The sequence below is a fragment of the Sminthopsis crassicaudata genome, chromosome 5 (genome assembly GCF_048593235.1).
Source record: "Sminthopsis crassicaudata isolate SCR6 chromosome 5, ASM4859323v1, whole genome shotgun sequence".
Lineage (NCBI taxonomy): Eukaryota > Metazoa > Chordata > Mammalia > Dasyuromorphia > Dasyuridae > Sminthopsis > Sminthopsis crassicaudata.
The window spans coordinates 45,363,365-45,381,596 of record NC_133621.1 but is presented as its reverse complement, the minus strand read 5'-3'; the positions used below and the strand labels follow the sequence as shown (position 1 = coordinate 45,381,596).

General features: G+C 36.7%; 1 long non-coding RNA gene across 1 annotated transcript in view; it reads right to left on the bottom strand.

The window, feature by feature from the left end:
* Positions 1 to 12,684, bottom strand: part of LOC141545217 (uncharacterized) — a 29,131-nt gene extending 16,447 nt beyond the window's left edge. Inside the window, exons 1-3 of the long non-coding RNA XR_012482925.1 lie at positions 12,510 to 12,684; positions 8,912 to 8,945; positions 3,524 to 3,705 (exon numbers count right to left, since the gene is read on the bottom strand). This is a non-coding gene — a long non-coding RNA (uncharacterized LOC141545217). The remainder of the gene's footprint in view (positions 1 to 3,523; positions 3,706 to 8,911; positions 8,946 to 12,509) is intronic.
* Between the last annotated feature and the right edge of the window lie 5,548 nt (positions 12,685 to 18,232).

Sequence of the window (18,232 nt, the reverse complement as noted above, 5' to 3'; positions counted from 1 at the left end):
CAATGACCTTAATAATCTAATGTTTGACAAACCCAAAGACCCCAGCTTTTGGGATAAGAATTCACTGACAAAAACTGCTAGGAAAATTGGAAACTAGTATGGCAGAAACTAGGCATTGACCCACATTTAACATTGTACACCAAGATAAGGTCAAAATGGGTTCATGATCTAGTCATAAAGAATGAGATTAAAAATAAATTAGAAGAACATAGGATAGTTGACCTCTCAGACCTGGGGAGAAGGAAGGAATTTGTGACCAAAGAAGAACTAGAGGTCATTATTGATCACAAAATAGAAAATTTTGATTATATCAAATTGAAAAGCTTTTGTACAAGTAAAACTAATGCAGACAAGATTAGGAGGGCAGCAATATACTGGGAAAACATTTTTACAGTGGAAGGTTCTGATAAAGGCCTCATTTCCAAAATATATAGAGAATTGAATCTAATTCACAAGAAATCAAGCCATTCTCCAATTGATAAATGGTCAAAGGATATGAACAGACAATTTTCAGATGAAGAAATTGAAATTATTTCTAGCCATGTGAAAAGATGCTCCAAGTCACTATTAATCCGAGAATTGAAAATTAAGACAACTCTTGAGATACCACTACACACTTGTCAGATTGGCTAGGATGACAGGGAAAAATAATGTGAATGTTAGAGGGGATGTGGGACACTGATACATTGTTGGTGGAATTGTGAATACATCCAGCCATTCTGGAGAGCGATTTGGAACTATGCTCAAAAAGTTATCAAACTGTGCATATCCTTTGATCCAGCAGTGTTACTACTGGACTTATATCCCAAAGAAATACTAAAGCGGGGAAAGGGACCTGTATGTGCAAGAATGTTTGTATCAGCCCTCTTTGTAGTGGCCAGAAACTAGAAACTGAGGGGATGCCCATCAATTGGAGAATAGCTGAATAAATTGTGGTATATGAATGTTATGGAATATTATTGCTCTGTAAGAAATGACCAGCAGGATGATTTCAGAAAGGCCTGGAGAGATTTACATGAACTGATGCTGAGTGAAATGAGCAGGACCAGGAGATCATTGTATACTTCAACAACAATGCTATTTGATGATCAATTCTGATGGACATGGACATCTTCAACAATGAGATGAACCAAATCAGTTTCATTTGTTCAATAATGAATAAAACCAGCTACTTCCAGCAAAAGAACTCTGGGAAATGAGTGTGAACCACAGCATAGCATTTCCACTCCCTATGTTTTTGTCCACCTGCATTTTTTATTTTTTTCACAGGTTAATTGTATATTATTTCAAAGTCCAATCTTCTTGTTCACAAAATAACTGTATGGATATGTATACATATATTGTATTTAACATATACTTTGACATATTTAACATGTATTAGTCTACCTGCCACCTGGGGGAGTGGGTGGGGGGAAGAAGGGGAAAAGTTGGAACAAAAGGTTTGGCAATTGTCAATGCTGAAAAAAAATTACCCATGCATATATCTGGTAAATAAAAAAAATTAAAAGAAAAAAAGAAATACAAGTAGCAGTCTCTCCTCAAGGAGTGGTGGGAAACAGCCCATCCTAAAAAAAAAAAAAAAAAAAAGCTGAAATGCTGGGAGGGGCAGGGACAAAGAGGCATTATGCCCTGGGCTCTCATGAACTGATCTGGGCTTGAGGAAAGCATGTAGTAACACAAGGTAACCCGAGAATGCAGGGGGAGAAAATGAGGGTCTTGAAAGGCAGAATTTGGGGGTTGATCTTTCAATATTAAAGAAGAAGGAGAAGGGAGCATCCCAGACATGAGAGGTCACCACTGCACAGTGTTGTGGTAAGGAGCAGAGATGCTGGTGTGGCTGGACTGCAGGCTGAGAGAGGGAGAATGATGTCTGGTAAGCCTGGAAAGAGGCTGGGGCCAGCTGGCACAGAGCCTACTAAGCCAACGCAGAGGAACTTGTATTTTAGAGGGTGCAGAAAGCTCCGGGGGTCAGAACCGTACTGGAGTGTGTATTATATAATATTTAAGAGACTTAGACCAGTTAGGAAGCTGTTGAGATGATCTAGGTGATGAAGGTGGAGAGGAGGGTTGGGTTCAAGAAAAACTGTAGAGATGATAGCAAGATCTGGCACCTCACATAGGTTGAGGGAGAGGGAGGAGTCCAGAAAAATGCTGAAGTTATAGACCCTGGGGATCTTTGCAAGAGGGGCAGGCGTGGGGAAAGGTGACTTTAGTTTGGACGCATTGAGTTCCAAGCGGCTCCATAATCATACAGCTCTTTGGAGGCTTACCAAGTACTGAACATGTTATTTTACAGCAAACAATCCCAGGAGATAGATGCTATCACCCCTGAATGTCAGTCACCTGCTTAGAAGTAATAACTGAACTCCAGATTGCTGATGAGCTCTAAGAGAGCAGGACACGGAACAGAATGTTGGGAACACTCATACCTGCTGTCATCTGGGTGATAAAGCTGCAAAGGAAACTGAGAAGGTGTCAAATACAGGTAGAATGAATGGGTCACAAAACCCAGAGAGGAGGGCATCCAGGAGGAGGGGGTAGACACTGTCAGTTTAGCAGAGAAGTAAAAAGGACGAGGACCAAGAGGAGACCACTAGATTGGGCAGTTAAGAGATGGCTGGTCACTAATGGAGTGGCTGGCCTCCAGCCAGTCTGCAGAGGAAGAGAAGGCTAAGAGTGTAGCCTGTTCTCAAGGAGTCTGGCTGAAAAAGGACAATAGCTAGGGGGATGGTAAGGACTAGTGAAGACTTTTAAGCATGGGAAATGAGTGTGTTTGAAGGCACAGACAAGCTGCTGATGATCAGAGTAAATGGGGATGGTTCGAGGATTCACTGCTGGAGGAGACTGAAAAGGGTGGAAAGCAACTTCATGTGGAGGGACTGGCCTTGGCAAAGGGAAGGGTCATCTCTTTGCCACATACTGGATAAGGAGGGTGATAACAAGGGGATTTGATGAGAGTGAGAGAAGGCTCAAATGGCTTCAATCAATTTTCTCAGCAAAGTAAGAGGCAAGGAACAACTCAGCTGAGGAAGGAGGGAAGGAGAAACTGGGACCACACTGCCTTCCACCAGAAGTCCTGCTGTCTCCAGGCTGTTAGCTTAATCTCCATATTATTTCTTGGCCACTATTTCTAAAGCATACTGGCTCTTCTCTATGTGACTTGTCTTCCCCTGGTAGAATGTAAGCGCCATGATGAAAAATACTGTCTACCTCCAGAGAGAGAACTGATGAACTTCTGAGTGCAGATGGAAGGAAGCACAGTGTTTTTCACTTTATTTTTCTTGCTTTTTTCCTTCGGTGTAGGAATGGAATACATTTTGCATTAAAAAAAGTATAATCAAAATAACAAGAGACTAATCTTGAGTTTAAAAAAGTCTTAGCGTATCATCAGACTTTCATTTTAGTTTTAAAACTAATCCACAATATCACACTTGAGTTTTTCTGTGCTCTTCCCTACTCTTCTTTCCCCAACATTACCCTCCAATCCAATCAATCAACCAGTCAACAAGCATTAATTAAGTACCTGCTGTGTGCCAGGCGCTCTCCTGGTTGATGGAAAAAATTCCACATGCTTCCCTGAAGTCTGTAGAGATGAATAAGTCTGCAGAACTGTGAAGAACAGGAAATCCAAGCTTTGCAAGTCCATCCAAAAGAATGTTCTCTCCTTGTTGGTTAAGGGAAAAAAAAATACACTGTACAGCCAATCTGTTAGAAAGGAAGAAAGGGATTTTTAAAAGGCTACTTCTCATGTCAATAGTAAAATCTAGGGTTTTCTTTCTCACTTTTGTTACTGAAGAATTGTTGAAGAATATTCTAGAAAATTGCCAGTTGGTTAACTGCTTGGGAAACTTCCTCATTTCTGATGTACAGATTGCCAAGTTGGATACCACACATTCCAAAATCCTCACTGCAAGAGAAAACTGAGTTACTTCTAGAACAACCGACTGTTCAGACATGTAAACTCAACCCACTCCTCTGTTGTTTAAAATTTTAAAAAAAATGTCATCAGCAAAAGTTAAGCAAATAATCACTTTGGTAAGACTACACAATAGTGGTATAAGTCTCAAGGATGGATCTGGAATTATACCAAGCAAGTGACTAAAATGTCCATTTTTTGATTTGAAAAATTATAGAGATGGTGAATGGAACTCCATAGGAGAGTTAGAATAGGGATTAGAACGACACACCCTTTCTAGAGGGTCATCACAGAGTTGATTTGATGATGGTTCCAGAAATGGAAAGGACGCAGGGATTCATGTCTAAAATTATTCCTTTGTTCATATGGAAAAACAAAAAAGTCAAGAATTTCAAGGGAATCAATGGAACAAAAATCAAATGAAGGTGGCCTAGATGTACCAGATCTAAAATTATATTATAAAGCAGCGGTTACCAAAACCATTTGGTATTGGCTAAGAAATAGACTAGTTGATCAGTGGAATAGGTTAGGTTCAAAGGACAAAACAGTCAATAACTTTAATAATCTAGTGTTTGACAAACCCAAAGATCCCAGCTTTTGGGATAAGAATTCACTGTTTGACAAAAACTGCTGGGAAAATTGGAAATTAATATGGCAGAAACTAGGCATTGACCCACACTTAACACCGTACACACAAGATAAGGTCAAAATGGGTTCATGATCTAGTCATAAAGAATGAGATTAAAAATAAATTAGAAGAACATAGGATAGTTGACCTCTCAAACCTGTGGAAGAGGAAGGAATTTGTGACCAAAGAAGAACTAGAGATCATTATTGATCACAAAATAGAAAATTTTGATTATATCAAATTGAAAAGCTTTTGTACAAATAAAACTAATGCAGACAAGATTAGAAGGGAAGCAATAAGCTGGGAAAACATTTTTACAGTCAAAGGCTCTGATAAAGGCTTCACTTCCAAAATATATAGAGAATTGAATCTAATTTACAAGAAATCAAGCCATTCTCCAATTGATAAATGGTCAAAGGATATGAACAGACAATTTTCAGATGAAGAAATTGAAATTATTTCTAGCCATGTGAAAAGATGCTCCAAGTCACTATTAATCAGAGAATTGAAATTAAGACAACTCTGAGATACCACTACACACCTGTCAGATTGGCTAGGATGATAGGGAAAGATAATGTGAATGTTAGAGGGGATATGGGACACTGATACATTGTTGGTGGAATTGTGAATACATCCAGCCATTCTGGAGAGTGATTTGGAACTATGCTCAAAGAGTTATCAAACTGTGCATATTCTTTGATCCAGCAGTGTTATACTACTGGGCTAGCTCTACAGAAATACCCAGTGGGACCCTTGGGATTTGAGGGATTTGGTTAGAGCCTCATCATAGAAACTTATATAGAAATTCCAGACAGCATGGGGTGTTGGGGGTCTGAGTCTGGGAAATCTGAGGGAACCTCTTCTGATTAGGATCATCAGGCCCAACTGTGCTGCAGAGACACTGGCCCTGGGTGATTCGAAGGAACCAGCACACAAGGAGTGCAGAAGCAGTGGAACAGGGATGCTACTGGCTGTGGGCACTTGCTGGAAGGAGGAGCTCTTGGTTTGGGGTTCCTGGTCAAAGGGCAGAGCTGAATTGAAACCAGAGGCACCATCCCCTATCCCACAATTTAGAGGTATTTATATGAATACTTCTTATTTAAAAAATGAATTGTTAAAGGAGAGAAATTTGCTATGGGAATAGGGAAGATTGGGGCTCATCATCAGAAAAGGACACTGAAGAAAAAAAAGCTGCTTCTACCCCAAAAATGATGTTAAATGGCTCCCTGCTCAGAGAAAATATTTTTAAAAGAACTCAAAAAAGAATTTAAAAATCAAATAAGAGACATTGGGGATGGGGTGGGGAACTATCCAAGAAAAACAAGATGATCAATGAAAAAAGTTAACCAACTAGAAAAGATATAGAGTCTCAAAGATGAAAATAATTTTTTGGAAGCCAGTAAAGCTATGAGAGATGAAGAAATTATAAAACAGATTATAAAGAATGGAAAAAGAACAGAATGTGAAACATTTTATAAGACAAACAACAGATCTGGAGAATAGATCAAGAAAAGAAAATACAAGAATAAATAGATTTCCTGAAAGCTATAACCAAAAAAAGAACATTGATACAATAATGCAAGAAACAATCCAAGAAAATTGTCCTGGAGTGATAAAACATGAGGGAAAGGTAGAAAACAGAACAAATTCACTGATTACCACCTCAAAGAGATCTTTTGTGGAAAAATATAGGAATATTAGTGCCAAAGTTCAAAACTCCCAGATCAAAGAGAAGATTTTGCAAGAAATTAAAAAAAAAAAGCTCCAATTCAAATACACTGGAACTATAATTAGAATTATATAGAACTTATCAATAGCTACAATAAAATACTGCAAGTCCTGGAATCATCTATAGGCAATCAAAAGAATTAGGCTTGTGGCCAAAAATATCACATCCAGCAAAATTATCCACAATATTGAATGAGAAAAAAATGGACAATCAACAAACTTGCAGATTTTCAGAACTTTCTATCAAACCCAAACTCAATAGAAAATTTAACATATAAGAGCCTCCATCAAAGATCAATTTCAAGAAACTTAACAAAATCTATAAAGAAATAAGGAGAGGGATGGTTAGACAGGGAAGCAAAGGGTGTAGAAAGAAGACAAGGATCCACGAGTGGAAGGAGGCTACAAAGCAAGTTAAAGAATAGAATTAAAACAAAGAATTAGCAGGGATAGAAAAGATAGGTGTGTGTGTGTGTGTGTATGTGTATGTATATGTGTGTAATATCTAGATATCTAGATAGATATCTATATATCTGCCCTTATTTAACTATAGTCTGCTTAGGGGAAGTGGGGGAAGGATGAAAGGGGGAAAAAAGAATAAGATGAAAAAGGTGCATAACAGAGAATAAAAGAACAACTTACAAGGAAGTAAAGAAAAAATGGACATTCATGAATATAATTTCTTCTATTATTATATATCTTTTCTTGAACTGGTAATTTATTGTTACATATTTTGAATTCTCTTTAATGTTCTGCTGAGCTCATGATAGTGTTTTGTTTTGTTTTGTATTCCTTTCTGGTTTTTTTTTTCTTATTTTTTAATAAATAAAATTTTTTTAAAAACCAAAATATATTTGTAATTTTTTCCTTCAGTTTCAGTATAAAATCCTCAAGTAGATCCTTGCAAAGAGGCTTCCTTCTCTCACATACCTCAAAAAAAAACCTTGATTTTCATTAGGGATAGTCTTAAGTCTTCAAGTTTTTGTTGGGCTAACAACATTAAAGAAAGTTAGGAGAAGAATGATCTTTTCTTCAAATCAGATAGCTCTCTACCTTTATTAGAGACTGACTCTTATATGAGTTATAGCAGCCCTGATAAACTAAGTGATTCAGTGCTAAAGTCAGAGATGGGAAAAGCTGAGTTCAAACTCAGTCTCAAACACTTGCTAGCTGGGTGACCCTGGAAAAGTCATTTAAACTCTACTTCAGTTTGCTCATCTGTAAAATGAGCACAATAATAGCCTTTACCTCTCAGGATTGTTGTGAAGATTAAATGAGATTACAGATGTAAAGCATTTTGTAATACATAATAGCAGTATATTGTTATGTAACCATATGATATTGTTATATGTTGCATATATAATAAAATATATTGCACTATAATTATTATGTAATGTATATATCATATATATATATATATAATCACTCAATTTTGTCATATTGAAAATTTTTATAATAATAATAACAACAACAATAACTAACATACTAACTATATTCCAGGCACTGTTAAAGTGCTTTCAAATTATCCCATTTGATCCTCAAAATAATCCTGGGAAGTTGGGACTATGATTATGCCCCATTTCACAGATGAGGAAACCGAGGCAAACAGGTTAAGTAACTTGCCCAGGTTCATTATGAAGAATGTATGGTTGGATTTGAATTTAAGTCTTACTCACTTGAGTTGGGGTTTTACTTGCCACACCAGCTGCCCCAAATATACAGATACTAGCTATTATTGTTGTTGTAGTAGGAAAAGGAGGGATGGTGGTAGTAATAGTAGTAATAGTGATCATCGTAGTAGTTGTGGTAGTAATGGCAGTGGTAGGAGTTGTGGAGGTGAAGGTGGGGCAGAGAGTTGCAGGGATAGTTCCCAACAGTCTTTCAGAAAGAGATTTACCAAATCACTCACACCCACAATAACACATTTGATCCTCACAATAAACCTCCTGGCTGTAAGGCAACAAATATTATAAAAATCTAGACTCTCAGGGACCATTAAGTCATCCAGTCCAAGAGTCTCCCTCTCTGACATCTTGACAAGTGAATAGCCAGCAATGAACACATCTCTTGTTTTTGTTTCAATAACTTCCCAACTGCATTACTATAAAAACCAAAGTAGATTTGCTCAAAGTGTCAGAAAGGGGGGGTTGATGGTAAAGCAGCCTGTTCTCCTTTGATCCTCTGATGTCTGGGGAAGATTTTCCTCGCATCAAGTCTAATTTCAACCTCTCTGCCTCCTAGGATCTGCTTTCTGGGGCCAAGCAGAACAAATCTAATCTCTCTTCTTATGGGCAGCTCTTTAAATATTTGAAGACTAATGTCACGTACCTCCCACAAATCTTCACTTTGCTGGACTAAACATAACCTTCCTTCATTCTGTAGCATGGCCTCCAGCCCCCTACCATCCTGGTCATAATTCTAGCTTGCCAATATACTTCCTGAAATGAGGCTCCTAGAACTGGACAGACTGCAGATGTGATCCGGCCAGGGGAGAGTCCAGCAGTGTGCTCACTCTGGAGCCTTTCTTGAAGTTGGGGCTGTCATGTCATACAGTTGGCCCCTGTGGAACCTCGGGTACACTGGCTCACAGATGGTTTTCATTGTACTTGTCTAGCCACAGCCAGACCATCCTTTCTCACCTCTACTTGGGCTTCTGGGTCACAGTTTCCTCATCTGGGAAAAGAAGAAATAAGATTAAGTAGTGGCTAAAGTTCTTTCCATCGCTAGGATTCCATGATTCCATCCTGCTGTGCCACAAAGCTCTAGGGAGTTACATCAGACAATGGTCATGCTGGAGCTTATTTGGGTACGATAGTCCTGGGTTCCCACAGAGAAAACCCAACAGGACTCCACAACCCCACCTTGCTAAAGCTCCCAGAAATGAGACTGTTCTGGAGCTAAATAAAAGGCTTATGTTACAAGGAGGAAAAATATAATTACATCTGCACAGAAAAATAATGGACATTTCCTTCCCCTTTTTAGACCAGAATCTTCTTCTGTCTTTCCTGGGATTTAGTAACATCCCTGATTCTCAAAGGGCTGAGAGTGTGCAGCAAGGCCTCCCAGGTCCCCCCAAGCCTGGACAGGTTTCAGATACTTGACAAAATCTCCAAGCTGGAGGGAATGCCTCTACCTTTCTCAGACTAAAAATTCCCTCTGTAACACTTTTGCTAAGCCAAGAGAAGGGCAGTACTGTGGATTTGGAGCCAGGAGATGCTCCCCAATGAACCCCATTGAGCATCACTTAATCTTGTCCCCATCGTTTCCCAGAAAGCCTGGCTGTGATACCAATTGGCCATGTAGCTGGGCCATTTCATCTGTCTGGGCCAGTTTCTTCCTCTACAAAATGAATAACATGGACCAGATGTTCTAACAGTCAATTCCATTCAGCAAATTCTTATTCAGTGTCTACTGTGTGCCCAGCACGATGCCTCGTGCTAGGAGTCCCTCTGCTCTTGATGAGCTCAGGTGGCCTGTGATGACAGGTGGAATGAATAAGTCAGAATGACATCTTTCTGCGATGCTGGTGAAAAGCAGCCGACTGCTCCACACACCTTTGGCTTGCATTTATATGGTGCTTTCAAAGTTTTCAGAGTACTTTTCAAATATGATCTCTTTATCCTCACAACCACCCTGGAAGCTAGGTGCTATTATTATTATCCCCATTTAACAAATGGGAAAACTAAGGCACAAGAAGGTATCACACAGCTAGGTATCAAGAGGTAGTATTTAAACATAGGCCTTCCTGATTCCCGATCCAATCTCCATCAACTGGGCCACTTTTTTTTTTTTTTTTTTTTTTTTAATCCAGAGCCATTAAGTAATAGGGGGAAAATTAACTAAAAAGCACACATGAAGAAAGATGTGTTTTTTGCCTTAGAGAAAGCAGACATACAAATCCCATCCACTTAAAATTAAAACCACACTATGTGACACATTCAGCAAAAACTAAATATATACATTTTGATTCCATATTATGGTCAATTCTGAGAGATTATATCACCTTTCTGCCTCAGTTTACACAATGAAATTGGAAAGAACAACAACAATGAAGCAATATAAAGAGCACTTGAAGTTATAATGACCAAGCTTAAACTCAAAGAAAAGTTACAAGAAGACACTTCACTACTGCTTCTTTGCAGTAGTGGAGGTCCATGGATATGTAATAATGATTTTTACCATATGATAGTTTTGCTGAATCTTTTTTTCTTCTTCTTTTTTAATTCTTTATTATAAGGAATGATTTTTCTGGGATTAGTAGACAATAGAATGCAATAAGAATAGTTAATGCAATTAAGTGATAGTTAACCCCCAAAATATAAAGAAAAATATTTTTTAAAATGCCAAGAATGGATCACACTTATCTAAAATTGGGCAAAGCTTGAACTTCTAGCCATTGATTAAAATGACTTTGGGAGATACAAAAATACATGTTACAATAACTCAGAAAAAGAGATAACGTAGATCATGTTCCATTTGACAAAGGTGGCAATTGACTTGTCCAGAGAATTTCCTTCCTTTTCTTCCTCTGCTCCCTTCCTGAGAGGGCACTGGTTCTTTCTGTGTCTCATTTGTACAGTAAAGGACAATTACTTCTGAAAAGATAACAAAGACTTTTTACTACACAGAAAATTGCCTGATTTATCTGTTCTCGAGTTTTTGCCAACCTCTCAGAAACTGGCATAAATTTATTTTTAAAAAAATTGAACTTGACAAACACCAACATATATGAACATACGTGAAGATACATATTATACAAAGAAAAACAGAAAAAAGGATGGTAGATGAAATTGCAAATCTCCATTAGTTATAGCTTGTTGCTAGCTTAAAAAAAAAGTATCGAATGAGTTCAGCACATTAGTTCTAACCTTGTCCAGATTTTCCTTGATGCTAGAGCCTTCTGTCCCTTGATTAGCTCCAATTTAGCTGGTCAGTGGTATATTTGTACGTGGCTGTTTCCCTGTGGTCTCCGACAATAGACTGAGAGGTCTCTCAAAGCAAAGACTTATCACAAGGTATCACAAGGTTTGGTTGTTTTGGCAACTCTGTGCCTGGACCACAGTAGGTGCTTGATAAATGCTTGTGGATTAACTGTTGGTCTCTCTCTGAGTAAAAGAAACTATTTTCATTAACTTGTAGCTGCATTGGTTACAACATTTTAAAAATGTTCAACTGTAAAGTCAATTGACTCAACATTTTCACTTTGATACTCTCAATGTAATTCTTCTAAGAGCAAAACCAGTTATATAACACAGAACATGTGTGTTCCCAACCTAATGAATGCTAAGTCCTTTCCTTCTTAGGTAAAAAAAAAATATTGCAGGCTTTTAGTCAAGGCTTCCAAATTTTCTCAAATTTTACAATAACATTACTATTATTTAAGATGTTCGACTACACATTGCACGTCTAATGGAGAGATGGGGAGAGGGGGGAGTTTTCCACATGGGAATTTTCTATGTCAGAGAAATCCCACCCAGACTATGACACTAGGAAGAAAAGAAGTAAAGGAAATTCAGGCAATCCCTGTGTTTTACAAATATTATCTCATTTGATTCTCAAAACAACCCTGTGGAGCTGGTTATTATTCACCCCATTTTACAAACAAGGAAATTGAAGCAAACAGAGAATAAATGATTTGCCCCAGATTGCACAGCTACTGAGTATGATACCAAATGTGAATTCAGATCTTCCTGACTTCAGTCCCAGTGCTCTAATAAAAATAACCTTAATTGGGGGCAGGTAAATGTCACACATGGAGTCAGGAGGACCTGAGTTCAAATCCCATCTCAAGACACTTGACACTTAACTAGTTTCCTGACTCCTGGCAAGTCCTTTAGCCCCAATTACCTCTCCCAAACAAACAAAACCTAACAACAAAACAAAAGGCTATTTACTGTCACATACAGCCTTTAAGCTTGAGGGGTCTATATGTATATGTGTACACACATATCTAGCAGACCTGAGCTTCACAGAATTAGAGAAGATAGAAGACCCATTTTACAGATGAGGAAATAGACTCAGAAATGAATGATGTGCTCAAGGTCATCTCGCTCTCTGGGTGCTCCCTGAACCTCAGACCATTGCTTCAGCCTCTATGCTAGGCGCTGACCTTCCCTCTTTTCCCACCTCCACCCTTTCTCCCAGTCATCCTGAAAGGGAGGGCAGGTGTGGTCCCTGCAGCCATCCCCAGTGCACTTGGCTTTCCCCTTGAAGTTGGGCTTGCTGTCTTGCTCATACCTGAGGGAGCCCCCATCCAGCATCCCCGAGACTGCAGGGAGGAACATCAATCTGGGGTCCAGCCACAGCATCCCTCCAGCTGCCAGCTCTGTCAGCTCCAGGTGTCACTTGTTGCCTCTGTGGATGGGTCACAGACCAAAGTGTACAAACCTAAGCCCTGCCGTCCAGCCATCTAGTCCACGCCAAGGCGTCCCTTCTCTATTTGGCTTCCCAGTCCTTTTTGACCTTCACATTTAACAATCTAACACATTGTTGCAACACAAACGCTTCAGTCCCAACCCATGACCTAGTTTTTTAAAGCCAGTCTTTACAATGAAGCAACTGTCACAGTGTGTTCCAATAAGTATCAATTATGTTCATCTTTCATCAAATTCCATTTAACTGCTACTGTCTGAAGTGAATAAGCAATCACGGAAACATATTATTCTAAGTTATTGTAATAACCTATTACAATTTAATATCAAATATAACCTCAAGTGCTATACTAAGTCCAAGAGGTTTGATTATTTTTTGGGTATTCATTCCTTAATGAAAAAGCAACTAAAATGATCGTGCAAAAGACATAAATCAAGAAGGAAAATAAATGAAGGAAAAAAGTTTATTTGCTTGACCTGCATTTTTCATCCTTACCATAAAAACAAAACCCCAATTCAGATATATTCACCAAGAATTTACTGTATGTAAAAATGGAGTACCATGTACATTGCAGAATAAAAAGGAGATGAAAGGTTTGGTTTCTAAAGACAATTTCTTTATTACAAGCCAATAAAATCCTTGGCTTTCAGCCTTTATGAACATATCAACCTTTATACTAAAAAAAAATTGTGCCCATTTCACATAAAGTAATTTATGCAAATAATTTCAACAACCTTACATTTTTATTCAAATAAAATTGATGTATTAAAATTTTAAAATCATAGAAAATAAAAACAAATCATGTGATATAAAATACAGCTTATATATAGATATAATTCTCATATTTATGGCAAAATGACAATATCATTTCAATGGATATGTTTTTATAATAAGATATGGTATCACTGAGTAGAAGAAAGTGTAGAAAGAAAGAAGAAACTGAGGCAAGATAAGAGATTAGAGAGTTTTTAATATTTTATTTGGGAAGGAGAGATTTACTGGAGACAGAGCTAAATCCATTCTGCTTCCAGGGCTAAATGAGTCTTTCTTCTCCAAGAATCCAGCAGGGAATGTGAGTTCTCAATGACATATATATACAAGATGAGGTAGACTGAGATAGGAGCAGAGTCAAAGCACTGAGAGCAGGAACGGAGTATCAATAGGGTTCTGACTGGGTGGGGGGAGGCACCAAACATTTTGATAAATTGGAATCAAGGAAAACAATGACAGAATGGGGAGAGGCACCTGACATTCTGATAAGTAGGGAAGGTCTGGGGTCATGATGTCTAAAATAGAATATCTCCTTATCTGGATCAAATATCCTGATGATTAGAAGGCAGGAATGGTGTTGCAATCAGGGGATTGAGGCAGAGCAGTTAAGGAACTGAGGCAGAACAATTCAGGGAAACTAAGGCAGGACAATTAGAGAAACTGAGTCAGGACAATAAAAGGGGACTGTGGCACAACAACTGGATTATATTGTTACTCATAATTCTTTTTCAACCACTAATTGAAATTGGGATTTTCTTTTAACAACTGAAACAATAACCAATAATATTAAAATTTCTATCTGTTTGCTTAATAGAGAGCTTTTTTATGCTATCATAAGATAAGCTTATTAATCACTTTTGTTTATATGGAGTAAAGTTAAATATATTTCAGGGTGGCAAATAATTTCCTTAACCATTCATATTTAGAAACATCTAACTCTTTAAAATTAAATGAAAATTGCTTCTGGTCAAATGATTAAATAAGTCATTATTTTCTTCTATTTTACTTATAGGAAATTTTTTTTCAATTAGAAAACATTAAAATTCATAAATTGATTATCCATCTTTTTCATAAATGTAGTAAAAAGTATGAATATGAAGTATGGATCCTGCACCGAATTAGAGTAATTATCTTTTAAACAATATCTAGTAAATATACAACTTTCAGAATGAAATGTTTTTTTTTAATTATAAAATGAATTTACTTCATTTGGAACAATGCCAAAGGGCTATAAAACTATACATACCCTTTGATCCAGCATTGTCTCTACTGAAGAGATTACAGAAAAGGGAAAAAAACCCACATGTCCAAAACTGTTTGTAGTAGCCCCTTTTTGTGGTGGCAAGGAACTGGAAACTGAGTGGATGCCCATCAGTTGGGGAATAGCTGAGTAAGTTATGGTATATAAATGTTATGGAATATTATTGTTGTATAAGAAGTGATCAGCAAGATGATTCCAGAAAGGCCTGGAGAGATTTAAAGGAATAGATGCTGAGTGAAGTGAATAGAACCAGAGCATTATACACAGTAACAGCAACATTGTGTGATAATCAACTATGATAAACCTAGCTCTTCTCACCAACACAATATACTTAGGGCAATTCGAATAGATTTACCATGGAAAATGTTATTCCATCCAGAGAAAGAATAATAGAGATTGACTGTGGATTGAAGCATAGTATTTTCATCTTTTTTTTCTTTCTTTCCCCCCAACTCTTGTTCTGATTTTCCATTCGCAACATGACTAATGGAAATATGTTTAAAATGAATGTATAATCTAAATCAGATTTGCTTGCTGTCTTGGGAAGGGGAGGAAAAAAAAATTTGGAACTCAAAATCTTACAAAAATGAATGTCGAAAACTATCTTTACATGTAATTGGAAAAAATAAAATATTAAGTGGGGGGAAATGAAATGAATTTGCTTCATCTTTTATTATCATTATGAAAAATGGTTAATTTCTTCTTAGAGAGTGCAATGCCTGAGAAACTGAGTCAAGATAAAGATTAGAGAGTTTTTAATATTTTATTTGAAAGGGAGAGATTCACTGGGACCAAATGGATCCATGATTTGATCCCAGGGCTGAATGAGACTATCATCTCCAAGAATCTAGTGGTAAATGTGGGGTACAGAGATTCTTTATAGGGTGACAGGAACAATGACATAATGGGGAGAGGCACCGGAGATGGGGAGAGGCATCTGATATTTTAAAATATAAGATCTTTTATCCTTATAAAATATTCTTATGATTAAGAGGGAGAGGTAGTTTTGTACCACCAGAGTGGTGGTTTTGACCAGAATAATTAGGAACTGAGGCAGAACAATTTAGGGAGATTGAGTCAGGACAATTAGGGAAACTGAGCCAGGACAATAAAAGGGAACTGTGGCATAACAGAGAGGAAATTTTTTTTTAATGAATTAAAAAAGCATTTATTAGTTACACACCAGTCACTGAGGTTACAAATAGAAAAGCAAGCTAATTCCTGCTATCAAGAAACTCCTTTTTTTTTTTTTTTTTTTTTTTTAATGGAGGAGACAAATCAAATGAGAGGGCTCCATAGACCTTAGTGTGATTTTTTTCTCCAATAATAGCTTTTTTCCCCAAAAAAACACATGCAAAGATATTTTTCAACATTCACCCTTGCAAAATCTTGTTTTCCAAATTTTTCTTCTTCACCTCACCTACCTCCCTCTCCACTAGACAGCAAGTAATCCAATATAGATTAAACATATGCAATTCTTCTACCATATTTATCGTGTAGAATAAATATCTTTTGAAGTACTTTAAGATAAGAAAGGCAGCATGTAAGTTTTCAGACTATTACACAGTTTTTGATAACATTTTTTTTAAATGGGGCTGTTGTTTTGTTTTGCTTTTTACAAAGCTGATCACTAATGTAATAGTAACAATTTGAAAAACTATGTAGTAATTCCTCAATCATATTTCTCGATATACACTATTAAAGAAAAAAAATAATAGTATGCTCTCTCATTTTTAGGTTCAGTTGCCAGGAACAATTGTGTTTAATGTTAATTTAATATCCAAGCATTTCTGGTTTTAAGAAAGAGAGAGGACCAAACTCTTCTACTCCTTCAAACCCAGTGTTCTCCCACACGACACTGCCCTGAAATGATTTCAGGTAACATTTATAGGAATGATAAACATATAATTTGTTGTCATCCAGTTGTATGCAGTTGAGTCTGACCCTGTAACCCCATTTGAGGATTTTCTTGATCGAGGTACTGGAGTGGTTTGCAATTGGCTTCTCCAGCTCATTTTACATATAAGAAAACTGAGGCAAACAGATTTAGATGACATTTGTAAGATCACTCATCTAGTAAGTGTCTGAGGCCAGATTTGAATGCAGAAAAATGAGTCTTCCTGACTCCAGGCCTTGTATTCTCTTCACTTTGCCACATAACTGCCCCATATTGTATTGAACATACAATAAATAAATACTGATTAAATATTGGAATATATTGTTGCATCTTAAGGAATGACAAATATGAATTCAGTCACATAGGGCGTCTTACATACAGTGATAGAATGAATAAAACAGACAAAAATAATATCCATGACAATCATAAAGATATTAAGAAACACGATGGACAATATTGGTACTATACTGATGAAGGTAAGGCAACATATTCTTCCACTTTATTAAAACCTACCAGACTTTCCAAATGAAAAGTGACATGTTATTATTATTATCATCACCATCATCATCATTATTATTATTATTATTATTATTTTGCTGAAGCAATTGGGGTTAAGTAACTTGCCCATGGTCACACAGCTAGGAAGTGTTAAATGTCTGAGGTCAGATTTGAACTCAGGTCCTCCTGACTTCAGGGCTGGTGTTCTATCCACCGCACCACTTAGCTGCCCCAACATGTGCTATTATTTAGAAATAATCTTGTTTTATATTTTGTGGAAACATACTCTTTTTAGAGTAGTTTACATATTTGTTAGGAATTATTTGTTTTGTTTAATCAAAATGTATCAAATTTTTCTTAATTCCCATTTTTTTCCTTCTGAAAAGGTTCAAGATCCATTAAGTAACAAATTAGGTAAGAACTATACTTAGGAAAAAACACATTTCAGGCTCCCTTCTGTGGTTCCAATCTGCAAAGAAGGAGAAGATTTCTTAAATCGTGCTCAATGAATGTAATTCCGAGTGCCACTGTACTTGAGCAAAATATTCTTTTGCATTGGGGTTTCTACTGAGGCATTTTTACTATATACCTTAATTTTGAAACCACCTAGTATAGAGTTTCCTGTAGGTACTTAATAAATGTTTATTGATTTATTAATAGTGATCAATTTCATATTATCCTTATAGTATTTGAACTATAAAGTTCCTTTTCTCTTCTAATCTTTACTTAGTACATACAGGAACAACTACTTGTTTTTATTTTTTGGATTTTATCATTCTTATTCAGTAGAAAAACTACTTTTTCTGGCTATCCAGTGAATAAGTACTCTAATGAATCCATTACAAAATTACATAAGTAAAAATAAAAATATAAAAATTGAAAATACAAAGTAAAAGTAATAACAAAAGTGCACAGTAAAAGTATAAATTTTTTAAAAACTAAGCATAAATTAATGTAAATAGAGACTTCAAGTCATAATCTGATAATATAAATTATAACAAAGTAACTCTGGTAACATGAACATCCTGTTCTTTTATGGGACATGAAGAAAGAGCTTAAAATATTAATACAAAATGTAGTTATCAGCAGAATTAGGTAAGGGAACATTAAATGCTACACCAAGTAAACATCTTAGCAAATATTAACTCCAGAGAGAGCTTC